The sequence below is a fragment of the Schistocerca serialis genome, chromosome 7 (assembly GCF_023864345.2).
Source record: "Schistocerca serialis cubense isolate TAMUIC-IGC-003099 chromosome 7, iqSchSeri2.2, whole genome shotgun sequence".
NCBI lineage: Eukaryota > Metazoa > Arthropoda > Insecta > Orthoptera > Acrididae > Schistocerca > Schistocerca serialis.
The window spans coordinates 82,911,092-82,926,243 of NC_064644.1; the positions used below are offsets into that span (position 1 = coordinate 82,911,092).

A 15,152-nucleotide genomic window follows, 5' to 3' on the forward strand; every position below is an offset into this window, starting at 1 on the left:
ATGTAGAGTGCAGCACAGAAGTTGCAACTTAGCTTGTACATCAAACGACTGGTTTTACAGGTAGTCCTGCCTCTGATTGGATTGGTGATGCTTGTAACCGGACTGGAGTAGGTGATGATGGAAGAATGTATGGGACAGATCTTGCGTCTAGGTCTGTTACAGGGATATGAGCCGTGAGAAAAGGGTTTGGGAGCAAGTGTTGTGTTGCAAAGGTCAAGGATATTGTGTAGTTTCGGTGTGCGGTGTGTTGCAAAGGTCAAGGATATTGTGTAGTTTCGGTGTGCGGTGGAATACCACTGCAGGAGAGGTGGGAATGGTAGTGGGTAGGACATTTCTCATTTCAGGGCATGCTGAGATGTAGTTGAAACCCTGGCAGAGAATGTGATTCAGTTGCTCCATTCCTGTGTGGTACTAATTCATGAGGAGAATGCGCCCTTGTGGCTGGGTGGTGGGACTTTGGGAGGTGGGGATGACTGGAGAGATAAGGCACACAAGATATATGTCTGTGCAAAGTTGGGAGGTAATTACGATCTCCAAAGGCACGACAACCAACAAGCTGTCTGTCCACATGAATTGCCACCAACAGACTAGCCAGAAACAGCTGGACCACCCAGTTGCTGAGGATGCTCCCCAACACAACATTCTTCATTTTAATGACTGCTTCACAGATTGTACCGTCTGTATCCTTACTATCAACACCAGCTTTTCTGAATATGGGAACACTCTGTGCAGTATATCCTACACTCCCATACTCCTCCGTGCCTCATCTTTCATTAGTCATTGTCCTACACTCACTTATCCCCTTTCCTGTTCCCACTCTAGCACTACACAGCTCCCTTCATTCCACTGCGTCCCCCTACCCGCCCTCTTTCTTAACTTCCTGACTGTACTAAGCTGCCCTATCCTCTTTCCACCTCATCCCTATCTTCCCTCTTTCCCTCTCCCCACACCAGCCTCCTCTTTACCGCCAACTTTCAGATTTCTTCTCCTGTCTTGCATTGCTGCTCGCACTCTGGCCTCGGGAGCCATAGAATGTGTGTGTGTGTGTGTGTGTGTGTGTGTGTGTGTGTGTGTGTGTTTGTTTTTGCCTAATTCTGATGAAGGTCTTTTTGGCCAATAGCTTACTTGTTTGACAGTCTTTTTGTTGTGCCTGTCTGCAATTCAGCATCTCCGCTATATTGTGAGTTGCAGTCTGTCCTTTTTATATTATTTCATATTTATAGTTTTTACATTTGCACTTACGTATTCCAAAAATATACAGTTTAGGGGCTATACCAGGTTAAAGTTCTCTCCAAAATGTGTCATTTTTTAGAATATTTTGTTACTCTTAAGTGTCAGAGAAATTTTACTGTCAGTAGGTAAACATCCTACTGTACTTTGCTCCACTGAAATTACGTGTGTAACATTGCCTCAATTTCCACTGTTTTTATCCTTGTGTTTAGATTGGAGTTGGATGCACCAAGTTTCCTCAATTTTACCCTGACCTCTTACTCCTATTGTGTGCATGATAAATTGCACACTAAATTCATATTAAGCTGTTTTAAGACTCATATGCTACAATTATTCACAAATCACACTTTATCCCACAAGTACCATTAGCAAATTATTTGTGACTAAAGGAAGTGGAACATGTTTTGGTTGCTCACTTGCTCCAGTCATTTGTGAAACTTTAGCTAGGTGGTGCGGTATTCTAGTACACTTCAGCAAGACATCTATAAGTTAACGTTCTTTTTCTGCAATGGATAGAACTGCAGATGCCAGAAAAAAGTAAGTATCCTCAACACTATCAAAACATTGAGGCACAACAAGGATATACAGAGGCAGGGATTCAACAGTGAAGGTTAAGCTGCTCTGGTGACTCCCTTTTGTTGTAAGCAGTGGAATGTGAAAATTATATAGGGATGGGTAGGACACCCTTAAACTTAACAGAGAGTGTCTTTGGGAGAAACATATAAGCTGTATTCTGCAGAACAACCCAAAGCTCTGCTCAGCAGAATTAACCTTTATTTCAAGGCACAAAGTTGGGAACAGCTGCTACTTGTTCGAAAAACATCATTTGATACCAACATTTCCGAAAAAAATGATTCATTATTTAAAACCTTGTGAGAAATATGCAAAATGTGTCCTGATAATTTTTCTGTAATCCATTATCTATATATAGGGTGTCCATTAGTCCCGTTTTTCCCGGGACAGTCCTGTTTTTTGCCAAAATGTCCCGCTGTCCTGAAAGTTTTTTTGGGGATGCTCAAATGTCTCGTTTTTTATGATTTCACTTGGCTAGAGTATTTTACACTACTGGTTGTTTGACTTGCTATTAACTGCGCAATTATTTATGCTAGGAAGCGTGTGATGCCTTTCAGCATACCCCAAACATGTACCGAACTGTCAAAAATCACAAGTAATTTTAAATGCACTATAGGTTACAAATAACAACGAAGATTCTTCTCTTCTAAATCGATCCACTGAATCTGTCCTTTCAGTCCAGAGATACTCTACACCACAGATACGTGCTCTCTGGTTTTCGTCACCACACTGTTAATGTTTTGCACTGTGCAATCACTGTTTCATTATGCCAAAACGAAAGTGTAATTTTAGCAGGAATATAAAAAGCGAGTTTCCTTTTATCACTGGTTGTGGAGAAACTGTAGAATGTACGTTGTGCAGATCAAAATTTTCTATTGGTCATGGTGGAAGGTTTGACATTGTGAATCACATTAAGACGATGAAACATCGCATGAGTGGTCAAAGGAAAAGAGCAAATAAATACGTGAGTGACTACTATGTAAACTTAAAATCAGTAATAGAAATGGATAGGCAGTTGGCAGCACAAGAAGCTACATTTGCATACCACAGTGCAATGCATAACCATAGCTTTAAGTCAATGGACTGTACTACAGCAGTTGTTAAAAAACTTTTCAATCCTAAATTTACATGTGGACACACAAAATGTAATGCAATCATTTCAAATGTTATTGCACCGTATGCAGCTCAGCAGGTTTTTAATGAACTGAAAAGTGCTCGATTCATTTCTGTAATGATTGATACGTCGAATCATCTGGATTTGAAGTTGGTTCCTCCCCTTATCAGGTATTTTCACCCTGAAAATGGCATCACGGTGAAAGTACTTGAATTGGTTAATTTAGCTGGAGAAAATTCAGATTTATTTCAGAATTATGTGCTGGAGGTTTTAAAGAAATATGACCTTGAGGGAAAGGTGATTGCAGTTTCTGCAGACAACACTAACACCAATTTTGGTGGTAAGCAGAGGAAAGGAAAAAACAATTTGTTCTATAAACTGCAACAGAACACAGTGAATAATACAATAGGTGTTGGCTGTCCAGCACATGTGATGCACAATTCCTTACAAAGTGGCTCAGATTGCCTACTCATCGACTGCCAATTAATAGTAAACAAAATCTACCAGCATTTCCACATATATACAGTAAGGGTTGAATCTCTGAAGTCATTCTGTAAGTTTACTGAAACTGAATACAAAACTGTACTTGGGCACAGCAAGACAAGGTGGCTCTGCCACCAGCGTTGGAAAGAATTGTAGAGATATTTCCTGCTTTGAAATCATATTTCATTTCCCTTGATAAATGTCCTGTTATCCTTAAACAATTCTTTGATAACCCTGTGTCTATTGTTCTTCTACATTTTTTTGCTAGCCAGCTAAACTCTTTCTCCACAACAACTAAATGTATTGAGAAACAATAAATCACAATAGTGAAAGTTTATCAAATTATTGGGCAAATTACAATGTAGAAAATCTGAAAGATTTCTCACATCCTTTGTACATGAGACTCTAAGAATGCTGGAAGAAGAGGGTGAAATTACTGTAGAACAATTTCATATTCACGCTGACATCTTCTATGACTCTTGTATTGAGTATATTAAAGAATGGTGTTTACCATTTCTCACATCTTTTAAAGCATTTGACTGGGTTAATACTGAAAAGGAGAAGCTACAGTGGAAGGATATTCAGGACTGTCGTGTTTTTGTCAAAAGTATTGTACCAAATTTTCCTGTTGATGAAGACGAACTGTTCGATGAATTTTCATGTGCACAGGACTTTATAAAAAGTGAAGAAGGAGACAAAGAAAGTGTTAGTGCAACGTGGTGTAAAATATTTGCTTATTTAAAATGTAAAAACATTAATATGAAAAACATGATTCATTTGGTGGAGTTTTGTCTGGCAATTCCTGGGTCAAATGCTGCTGTGGAGTGTGTGTTTTAGTTAGTGAACTCTTTTTGGTCGGGAGAGCCTTGCTCATTGTCAAAACACACTTTCATGTTGTATCGTGTACTGACTTTTATTATACAATTTCAAACGAAAATGCTTTTCTTGATAAAGTACATAAAAGTGAAAAGTACGGTGATAGTGTGGTAGAATAATTGTAAAAAGTGATTTGGGATCATCTGAGTGCACATTGTAAAGGTAAACTTGTATGTGTATTAAATTTAGTCAATACAATATTTATGTCCCGTTTTTTTTCTTCATTGTCCCAGGTTTTTCTCTAATTTATTTTAAATATCCCCTTTTTCAATGAAAATGAAATGGACACCCTATCTATATATCATGTAAATAAATAAGAATGTGTGTGTGTTGGGGTGGGGGGAGGGGGCGACATCTAGGCTATCATGATTGACAGCAGGCATGTTGCGTGGGTAGTATCACAGTGCATTCGGTGGGCTATTGATGCAGAATGCTGAGCAGAGAGAGGGGAGGAGATGTGGGAGGTAGGTGGAAGATGGAGAAGGGTAGTGGGCAGGCAGAAAACGAAGTTCATTCAGAAGACAGCTGGAAGCACTGTGACGTTGTACTATCCTTAAAGGTGGGAATGGGAATGAGAAGGGTGTGACATGTAAAAATGCTCTATAACTACCTTTTGGTATTTCTTTCCTGTATTTAATTGACATGGCGTGCTTTAAAAGTATGAAGTTATATTTTGAATATTACAGGTATATTTAACATCCTCTCTCAGGTCATGTGGTGTAAAATGACAGAGAATAAGGAGTGTGTGAAATATATCCAACGTACAATGACGTGGGCAAAGCTGCGGGTAAAAGGCTAGTACATACATAAAAATGGATGTAAGTGTTTATGTTCTACATCTCCTTGTAAACCACCAGATTGATTTTAACCAAATTTGGCACACACATTATTTATTGTCTGGAAAGTAGTGCTGTGGGGGTAAGAACTCCACAGTAATAGGGGTAAGTGTAAAAAGGGTTGGTAGCCCCTGACCTTTAGGGTGCCCTGGGTAATTGGGGTATTGTGCAAGTGGTATTGTAATGCATTCCAGTGGGTATACTTGCTGATGGTTGTGGCTGAGCAGAGAGGGATGAGAGGAGGAGGTGTATAGTGGAAGGGAGGGGATGAGATGGACAGAGAATAAAGGGAGAAGATGGACAGACGGAGAGGTGGGAGCACGAGATGATCGAGGAGAAGAAAGACGGAGTGAAGGGTGTTGGGAGATGGGAAAAGAGAGAGAGGCGGGAGGGGGTGGGGTGTGAGAACTGATGTGGGCAGGTAGTTGAGAATTACGAGAAAGTGCTGAAAAGTAATGCCTCCAAATTTTTTATGTGAATACCTAAATTTAAGTGAAACAAACTTCAATTGTAATGGACCAGGATTTGAACCTGGGTCTTCTGCTTATGAGGCAGTTGCACTGACAAGTCATCTGGATACAGTGGTTATCGCACTTGCATGGACTACCCCAGCACCCATCCTGTCAGACCAAAATTTTCAACTTATCCACCCACTACTGATGTAGTGTCCCTTGCCCATTATCATCCTCATTACTCAGTGCATTTCGTCAATTCCCGTAAGAGTTTGAGCTCACTGTGCATATGCACTGAAAGGATCATTGGCCATCCTCGCCTTAATAATGTATGTGGTATCTACTTTTTTCTTTACACATCTAGTTCTGTTGGACCAAATTGAGGAGCAAATCATCATCATGTAACATGTCAGTACAAGAAATTACAACAGAAAAGTAATAATACATAAAATAAAAGGTGTAAGAATCCTAACTAGATGACAAACTATAAGTTTATATAAATGCAATAAAAAATGTAACACAGAAATTAGTTTAATTTTTCCAGGAATTCCTTGATGGAATAGGAGTGACCCATGAGGAAACTCTTCAGTTTAGATTTGAAAGCATGTGGATTACTGCTAAGATGTGACTGTAGGGTTTCCCAGCGTAAACTATTGATGAAGGTTTCTCTGGTCTCGAGCTGGGTGGTAGCATTGATGATGTCGCGATGTCTCAGGAGGTGTCATACTACCCATCTTCTGGCGAAGTCACTCGCCAGAAGATGGGTAGTATGACAATTCCCGAAACGTCGTGACATATCAATGCTACCACTCGGCTGGAGACCCGAGAAACCTTAATTGGTACTGCTAAGATTTTTGAATTTGTGTGGTAGCTTATTGAAAATGAATGCTGCAGAATACTGCACACCTTTCTGCACAAGAGTCAATGCAGATTGGGTTTCTGTCTAGTATTAACTGAGTGAAAAGAATATATAGAGAAGTCAGTGTCAGATAGCCAGTCTAATGAACTGGGGCTCACAAGAGGTTCACAAACTAACACCACATGTTGGCCGAACTGCCCATTTCTGAGCCATAAATACCCTTTGAGAATGGAAAGAGTTACCCCAAAATATAATACTGTAGGTCATAAGTGGATAAATGGATAGGTTAAAGTTACATATAGTGGAATTAATGAAGTTCGGTGGCAGGAGGAACAATGGTCAGGTGAACATAGGGTTGTTGTTGTTGTTGTTGTGGTGGTCTTCAGTCCTGAGACTGGTTTGATGCAGCTCTCCATGCTACTCTATCCTGTGCAAGCTTTTTCATCTCCCAGTATCTACTGCAACCTACATCCTTCTGAATCTGATTAGTGTATTCATCTCTTGGTCTCCCTCTACGATTTTTACCCTCCACGCTGCCCTCCAATACTAAATTGGTGATCCCTTGATGCCTCAGAACATGTCCTACCAACCGATCCCTTCTTCTGGTCAAGTTGTGCCACAAACTTCTCTTCTCCCCAATCCTATTCAATACTTCCTCATTAGTTATGTGATCTACCCATCTAATCTTCAGCATTCTTCTGTAGCACCACATTTCGAAAGCTTCTATTCTCTTCTTGTCCAAACTATTTATCGTCCATGTTTCACTTCCATACATGGCTACACTCCATACGAATACTTTCAGAAATGACTTCCTGACACTTAAATCAATACTGGATGTTAACAAATTTCTCTTCTTCAGAAACGCTTTCCTTGCCATTGCCAGCCTACATTTTATATCCTCTCTACTTCGACCATCATCAGTTATTTTGCTCCCCAAATAGCAAAACTCCTTTACTACTTAAAGTGTCTCATTTCCTGATCCAATTCCCACAGCATGACCTGATTTAATGCGACTACATTCCATTATCCTTGTTTTGCTTTTGTTGATGTTCATCTTATATCCTCCTTTTAAGACACTGTCCAGTCAGTTCAGCTGCTCTTCCAGGTCCTTTGATGTCTCTGACAGAATTACAATGTCATCGGCGAACCTCAAAGTTTTTATTTCTTCTCCATGAATTTTAATACCTACTCCGAATTTTTCTTTTGTTTCCTTTACTGCTTGCTCAATATACAGATTGAACAACATCGGGGAGAGGCTACAACCCTGTCTTACTCCCTTCTCAACCACTGCTTCCCTTTCATGCCCCTCGACTCTTATAACTGCCATCTGCTTTCTGTACAAATTGTAAATAACCTTTCGCTCCCTGTATTTTACCCCTGCCACCTTTAGAATTTGAAAGAGAGTATTCCAGTCAACATTGTCAAAAGCTTTCTCTAAGTCTACAAATGCTAGAAACGTAGGTTTGCCTTTCCTTAATCTTTCTTCTAAGATAAGTCGTAAGGTCAGTATTGCCTCACGTGTTCCAGTGTTTCTACGGAATCCAAACTGATCTTCCCCGAGGTTGGCTTCTACTAGTTTTTCCATTCGTCTGTAAAGAATTCGTGTTAGTATTTTGCAGCTGTGACTTATTAAGCTGATAGTTCGGTAATTTTCACATCTGTCAACACCTGCTTTCTTTGGGATTGGAATTATTATATTCTTCTTGAAGTCTGAGGGTATTTCGCCTGTTTCATACATCTTGCTCACCAGATGGTAGAGTTTTGTCAGGACTGGCTCTCCCACGGCCGTCAGTAGTTCCAATGGAATATTGTCTACTCCGGGGGCCTTGTTTCGACTCAGGTCTTTCAGTGCTCTGTCAAACTCTTCACGCAGTATCGTATCTCCCATTTCATCTTCATCTTCATCTACATCCTCTTCCATTTCCATAATATTGTCCTCAAGTACATCGCCCTTGTATAGACCCTCTATACACTCCTTCCACCTTTCTGCTTTCCCTTCTTTGCTTAGAACTGGGTTTCCATCTGAGCTCTTGATATTCATACAAGTCGTTCTCTTATCTCCAAAGGTCTCTTTAATTTTCCTGTAGGCGGTATCTATCTTACCCCTAGTGAGATAGGCCTCTACATCCTTACATTTGTCCTCTAGCCATCCCTGCTTAGCCATCTTGCACTTCCTGTCGATCTCATTTTTGAGATGTTTGTATTCCTTTTTGCCTGTTTCACTTACTGTATTTTTATATTTTCTCCTTTCATCAATTAAATTCAATATTTCTTCTGTTACCCAAGGATTTCTACTAGCCCTCGTCTTTTTACCTACTTGATCCTCTGCTGCCTTCACTACTTCATCCCTCAAAGCTACCCATTCGTCTTCTACTGTATTTATTTCCCCCATTCTTGTCAATTGCTCCCTTATGCTCTCCCTGAATCTCTGTACAACCTCTGGTTCTTTTAGTTTATCCAGGTCCCATCTCCTTAAATTCCCACCTTTTTGCAGTTTCTTCAGTTTTAATCTACAGGTCATAACCAATAGATTGTGGTCAGAGTCCACATCTGCCCCTGGAAATGTCTTAAAATTTAAAACCTGGTTCCTAAATCTCTGTCTTACCATTATATAATCTATCTGATACCTTTTAGTATCTCCAGGGTTCTTCCATGTATACAACCTTCTTTCATGATTCTTAAACCAAGTGTTAGTTATGATTATGTTGTGCTCTGTGCAAAATTCTACCAGGCGGCTTCCTCTTTCATTTCTGTCCCCCAATCCATATTCACCTACTATGTTTCCTTCTCTCCCTTTTCCTACACTCGAATTCCAGTCACCCATGACTATTAAATTTTTGTCTCCCTTCACAATCTGAATAATTTCTTTTATTTCATCATACATTTCTTCAATTTCTTCGTCATCTGCAGAGCTAGTTGGCATATAAACTTGTACTACTGTAGTAGGTGTGGGCTTCGTATCTATCTTGGCCACAATAATGCGTTCACTATGCTGTTTGTAGTAGCTTACCCGCATTGCTATTTTCCTATTCATTATTAAACCTACTCCTGCATTACCCCTATTTGATTTTGTTTTTATAACCCTGTAGTCACCTGACCAGAAGTCTTGTTCCTCCTGCCACCGAACTTCACTAATTCCCACTATATCTAACTTCAACCTATCCATTTCCCTTTTTAAATTTTCTAACCTACCTGCCCGATTAAGGGATCTGACATTCCACGCTCCGATCCGTAGAACGCCAGTTTTCTTTCTCCTGATAACGACATCCTCTTGAGTAGTCCCCGCCCGGAGATCCGAATGGGGGACTATTTTACCTCCGGAATATTTTACCCAAGAGGACGCCATCATCATGTAATCATACAGTAAAGCTGCATGCCCTCGGGAAAAATTACGGCTGTAGTTTCCCCTTGCTTTCAGCCGTTCGCAGTACCAGCACAGCAAGGCCGTTTTGGTTATTGTTACAAGGCCAGATCAGTCAATCATCCAGACTGCTGCCCTTGCAACTACTGAAAAGGCTGCTGCCCCTCTTCAGGAATCACACGTTTGTCTGGCCTCTCAACGGATACCCCTCCGTTGTGGTTGCACCTACGGTACGGCTATCTGTATCGCTGAGGCACACAAGCCTCCCCACCAACGGCAAGGTCCATGGTTCATGGGGGGGGGGGGGGGGGGGGGGGAACATAGGGTTATAAATACAAAATCAAACAGGGGTAATGCTGGAGAAGGTTTAATAATGAATAAAAAAATTAGGAGTGCGGGTAAGCTACTACAAACAGCATAGTGAACACATTATTGTGGCCAAAATAGACATGAAGCCCACACTTACCACAGTAGTACAAGTTTATATGCCAGCTAGCTCTGCAGATGATGAAGAGATTGATGAAATGTGTGATGAGATCAAAGAAAATATTCAGACACTGAAGGGAGACGAAAATTTAATAGTTATGGGTGACTGGAATTCAATAGTAGGAAAAGGAAGAGAAGGAAACATAGTAGGTAAATATGGATTGGGGGTAAGAAATGAAAGAGGAAGCCACCTGGTAGAATTTTGCACATAGCATAACTTAATCAAAGCTAACACTTGGTTCAAGAATCATGAGAGAAGGTTGTGTGTACAGAAGAGGCCTGGAGATACTGGAAGGTTTCAGATAGATTATATAAATGATCTAGAGAGAATTTCTGTATGGTGTGAAAAGTGACAATTTGGCATTAAACAAAGAAAAGTGTGAGTTCACCCACATGGGTACTAAAAGAAATTCAATAAATTTTGGGTATACGATAAATCACACAAATCTAAGGGCTGTCAGTTCGACTAAATACCTAGTTATTACAATTACGAGCAACTTAAATTGGAAAGACCACATAGATAATGTTGGGGGGAAGGCGAAACAAAGACTGCACTTTATTGGCAGAACACTTAAAAGATGCAACAAACCCACTAAAGAGAGAGCCTACATTGAACTTGTCCATCCTCTGCTGGAGTATTGCTGCGCAGTGTGGGATCCTTACCAGGTAGGATTGGCAGAGGACATTGAAAAGGTGGAAAGAAGGACAGCTTGTTTCATGTTATTGCGCAATAGGGTTGAGAGTGTCACTGATATGATACGCGAGTTGGGGTGGCAGTCACTGAAACAAAGGCGATTTTCTTTGCGGCGAGATCTGTTTAGAAAATTTCAGTCACCAACTTTCTCCTCCTAATGCAAAAATATTTTGTTGACAGACACCTACGTAGGGAGAAATGATCATCATAATAAAATAAGAGAAATCAGAGCTCAAACAAAGAGATTTAGGTGTTCCTTTTTCCCACTCGCCATTCGAGAGTGGAATGGTAGAGTAGTAGTATGAAAATGGTTTGATGAACCCTCTGCCACACTTAAGTGCGAATTGTAGAATAACCATGTAGAGGTAGACAGAGATTTAGGAACCAGATTTTAAATTGTAAGACATTTCCAGGGGCGGATGTGGACTCTGACCACAATCTATTGGTTGTGAACTGTAGATCAAAACTGCAAAAAGGTGGGAATTTAAGGAGATGGTACCTGGATAAACTGACTAAACCAGAGGCTGTACAGAGTTTCAGGGAGAGCATAAGGGAACAATTGACAGGAATGGGGGAAAGAAGAAGAATGGGTAGCTCTGAGGGATGGAGTAGTGAAGGCAGCAGAGGATCAAGTAGGTAAAAAGACGAGGGCTAGTAGAAATCCTTGGGTAACAGAAGAAATATTGAATTTAATTGATGAAAGGAGAAAATATAAAAATGCAGTAAATGAAGCAGGCAAAAAGGAATACAAACGTCTCAAAAATGAGATCGACAGGAAGTGCAAAATGGCTAAGCAGGGAAGGCTAGAGGACAAATGTAAGGATGTAGAAGCATATCTCACTAGGGGTAAGATAGATACTGCCTACAGGAAAATTAGAGAGACCTTTGGAGAAAAGAGAACCACTTCCATGAATATCAAGAGCTCAGATGGAAACCCAGTTCTAAGCAAAGAAGGGAAAGCAGAAAGGTGGAAGGAGTATATAGAGGGTCTATACAAGGACGATGTACTTGAGGACAATATTATGGAAATGGAAGAGCAGGAAGATGAAGATGAAATGGGAGCTATGATGCTGTGTGAAGAGTTTGACAGAGCACTGAAAGACCTAAGTCGAAACAAGGCCCCAGGAGTAGACAACATTCCATTAGAACTACTGACAGCCTTGGTAGAGCCAGCCCAGAAAAAATTCTACCATCTGGTGAACAAGATGTATGACACAAGCGAAATACCCTCAGACTTCAAGAAGAATATAATAAATCCAATCCCAAAGAAAGCAGGTGTTGACAGATGTGAAAATTACAGAACTATCAGTTTAATAAGTCACTGCTGCAAAATAATAACGCGAATTCTTTACAGATGAATGGAAAAACTGGTAGACGCTGACCTTGGGGAAGATCATTTTGGATCCCGTAGAAATATTGGAACATGTGAAGCAGTAGTGACCGTACGACTTATCTTAGAAGAAAGATTAAGGAAAGGCAAACCTATGTTTCTAGCATTTGTAGACTTAGAGAAAGCTTTTGACAATGTTGACTGGAATACTCTTTCAAATTCTGAAGGTGGCAGGGCTGAAATACAGGGAGTGAAAGGCTATTTACAATTTGTACAGAAACTAGAAGGCAGTTATAAGAGTCGAGGGGCATGAAAGGGAAGCAGTGGTTGGGAAGGGAGTGAGACAGGATTCTAGCCTGTCCCTGATGTTATTCGATCTGTATATTGAGTAAGCAGTAAAGGAACAAAAGAAAACTTTGGAGTAGGTATTAAAATCCACGGAGAAGAAATAAAAACTTCGAGGTTCGCCGATGACATTGTAATTCTGTCAGAGACAGCAAAGGACTTGGAAGAGCATTTGAACGGAATGGACAGTGTCTTGAAAGGAGGATATAAGATGAACATCAACAAAAGCGAGATGAGAATAATGGAATGCAGTCGAATGAAGTCGGGTGATGCTGAGGGAATTAGATTAGGAAATGAGACACTTGAAGTAATAAATGAGTTTTGCTATTTGGGGAGCAAAATAACTGATGATGGTTGAAGTAGAGAGCATATAAAATGGAGACTGGCAATGGCAAGGAAAGCGTTTCTGAAGAAGAGAAATTTGTTAACGTTGAGTATAGATTCAAGTGTCAGGAAGTCTTTTCTGAAAGTATTTCTAAGGAGTGTAGCCATGTATGGAAGTGAAACTTGGACAATAAATAGTTTGGAGAAGAAGAGAACATAAGCTTTCAAAATGTGGTGCTACAGAAGAATGCTGAATATTAAATTGGTAGATCACATAAATAATGAGGAGGTATTGAATAGAATTGGGAGAAGAGAAATTTGTGGCGCGACTTGACTAGAAGAAGGGATCAGTTGGTAGGACATGTTCTGAGGCATCAAGGGATCACCAATTTAGTATTGGAGGGCAGTGTAGATGGTAAAAATTCTAGAGGGAGACAAAGAGATGAATAGATGAATACACTAAGTAGATTCAGAAGGACGTAGGCTGCAGGAGGTACTGGGAGATCAAGAAGCTTGCACAGGATAGAGTAACATGGAGAGCTGCATAAAACCAGTCTCTGGACTGAAGAGCACAACAACAACATGTCATAAGTGAATGAAAATAAGCAAAGTAAATTACTTTTCATGTCAAACTATCGCTTATTGTAGGTGCTGTTCTAATAGTAAAAATGGCAGCATTAAGTTGTTTTGACATGTCCTGGCTGTGGTTCCAAAGATACTGGTTTTGATGTCTGGTCAATCCTACTGCTTCTGGCTGACATTTATTACTTCTTTCGCCTCTGGCAATTTTTATGATGTGAAAAAACGCCAAGTTGCACCCTGTTTCAGAGTCGCATTATACCGTATGTAGGTTTACAACTGGCTGTGCAAGTCACTCCAAAGGATGGAGGAGAGCAATGATATACCACCTTCAACAGGACCTCCTGCTGCTGCTTCCGTTGTTGTTGTTGTTGTTGTTGTTGTTGTTTGTGTTTTCAGTCCCAAGACTTGTCTGCTGCATATCTCCATGCTAGTCTATCCTGTATGAGCCTCTTCATGTCTGCATAACTATTGCAACCTTCATTCATTTTAGTGTACTTACAGTATTCTAACCATGGTTTCCCCTACAATTTTTACCCTTCAACGCTTCCTTCCATTACGAAATTAACAATTCCCTAAAGCTGCAGGAGTGTCCTATCAACCAGTCTTTTCTATTAGTAAAGTGATGCTGTATACTTATTTTTTCCCCAGTTCGATTCAATGCCATTGCATTTTTCATATGAACTACCCATATAATCTTCAGCATTCTTCTACAATAGTTGTTTCAAAGGCTTCTATTCCCTTCTTGTCTGAACTACTTACTGTCGACGTTTAATTTCCGGACAGGGCTACACTCCAGACAAATACCTTCAGATAAGGCTTCCTTAAATGTATACACTGTTCAATCACAGTAATGTGACCACCTGTCAGAAGCCTGAATAACCATCTTTTGTAGCACACGACTCAAAATGTCTATTGTTTGGTGAGTGGTCTCCTTTATGCCTAAATTATTTACATTATGTAGGTCAAATTTAAATGAATGCAAAATCTCCAAGATTAGGGATCATTTACAGAGACTTGATTTTAGCACAGACTTGAATGCGAGATGCTTGTATTAGTTTCCACAATGACACTTTGTCTCAAAACCTGGCAGAAAATCCAAAGAAATTCTGGTCATATGTAAAGTATTCTAGTGGTATGATACAATTGATGCCTACTCTACGCGATAGTGATGGAAATACTGTTGACGATAGTCCTGCCAAAGCAGAATTACTAAACACAGCCCTCCGAAATCCCTTCACCAAAGAATATGAAGTAAATATTCCAGAATTCAAATCAAGAGCAGCTGCCGACGTGAGTAACTTAGAAGTAGGTATCCTCAGAGTTGTAAAGCAATTTAACTCATGTAATAAAAGCAAGTCTTCTGGGCCAGACTGTATACCAATTAGATTCCTTTCAGAGTATGCTGATGCAATAGCTCCCTACTTAACTACCATATACAACTGTTTGCTTGATGAAAGATCCGTACCCAAAGACTGGAAAGTTGCACAAGTCACACAAAAATTCAAGAGAGGTAGTAACATTGTTCTTGTGAAACACAAGTAACTCTGTACACACACGCAGTGCTGGGTGCTATTGACAAGGGATTTCAAATTGATTCCATATTTCTA

At 40.1% G+C, this 15,152-nt stretch overlaps 1 protein-coding gene across 1 annotated transcript in view; it reads left to right on the forward strand.

The window, feature by feature from the left end:
• LOC126412898 (E3 ubiquitin-protein ligase SH3RF1) overlaps nt 1-15,152 on the forward strand; it is a 236,679-nt gene that overhangs the window by 127,879 nt on the left and 93,648 nt on the right. The window lies entirely within an intron of this gene.